Here is a 1139-nt window from a genome sequence, read left to right on the forward strand (position 1 = left end):
ATCGAAAGGTGAAAGACGTCCATGCCAAGGATTCGGCAAAATGAATGCGCCCTTCGAAGAAGTAAGTATGTTTGATGTTTTGAAAACTGATTTTCATTCGAATTCCATGCAGGATTGTCAATGTTATGATTTTTTCATCATTATTTTTTGATTAAAACATTTTCTTTTCGTTCTATACAATTACAGTTGGAATTCAAAGACGGCGAACCAGTTCCCAATCGTTAATATCGATGCTCGTAGCAATGGCCATCAACAGCGTGCCGAAAAAAACTAAATCGAAATCAAACACAAAAAAAATTCATTGTTTTGTCACGAATCTGATATTTTATAAAATTTATTGAATATCTTTTGGCAAAACGCCAGTGGAAAAGTCGTTGTTTTCATTGCTTAGAATCGTACGGGTTTCAGGATTTTTTTTCAGGGACTTTCTGACAATTTTCAGTAAATATAGCATACAGGATGTTACAAGTTACTTGTAGTTAATCTGAAATCTCTTGAAATCGGATTTCGCTTCAACATTTTTTTTGGTTATCTTTCTGATTTTTGCTGGGCATCTTAACCACAGTGGCAGGTAAAATTAAGACTCATCCTTTTCTCCACTTCTGAAAATTGAGAGAACTAAATTCGAGGTAAGCATGATCTTTGTGAAGTTATTGTGCGGAAAATGTCCCTTAATTCCCTTTTGACTGTGTTGAAATGAATCAGAAGAAATGTAACCAAGAATGAAGTTTGTACTATTTATTTGTGTAAATTGATAATAAGAAGAGGAGAGCCGGAGTAAATTTTCCGACATAAATATCGAATTTCATTGACTTCAAATATTTCTGAAAGAACTGAAAATATTTGATGTAAATTTATCCGATGAAACCAGATAGCGAATCCACTTGAAAAATTCATTGAAAAAAAACAGTGCCAATGTATCATAACACATTCGTTTCAATATTTAGTTGGTTGGACACCATTTTTCATAACTTCACTGGGTAAAACGGGTTGAAAACATTGCCTGTGCTTCTTTAGTTTAGTTTAGTATCATTGTCAGTGCTCCTGTGAAGTCAATCAATCGACATCAAAGTTTTTTCTTCTAGAGAAATCAGAAGCTTCTAAGATCCATGTGGGACTACCGTTGGAAAGCATTCTAT

Source organism: Sitodiplosis mosellana, unplaced genomic scaffold (genome assembly GCF_009176505.1).
Source record: "Sitodiplosis mosellana isolate CC-2019 unplaced genomic scaffold, AAFC_SMos_1.0 Smas_scaffold_6181, whole genome shotgun sequence".
Taxonomy (NCBI): domain Eukaryota; kingdom Metazoa; phylum Arthropoda; class Insecta; order Diptera; family Cecidomyiidae; genus Sitodiplosis; species Sitodiplosis mosellana.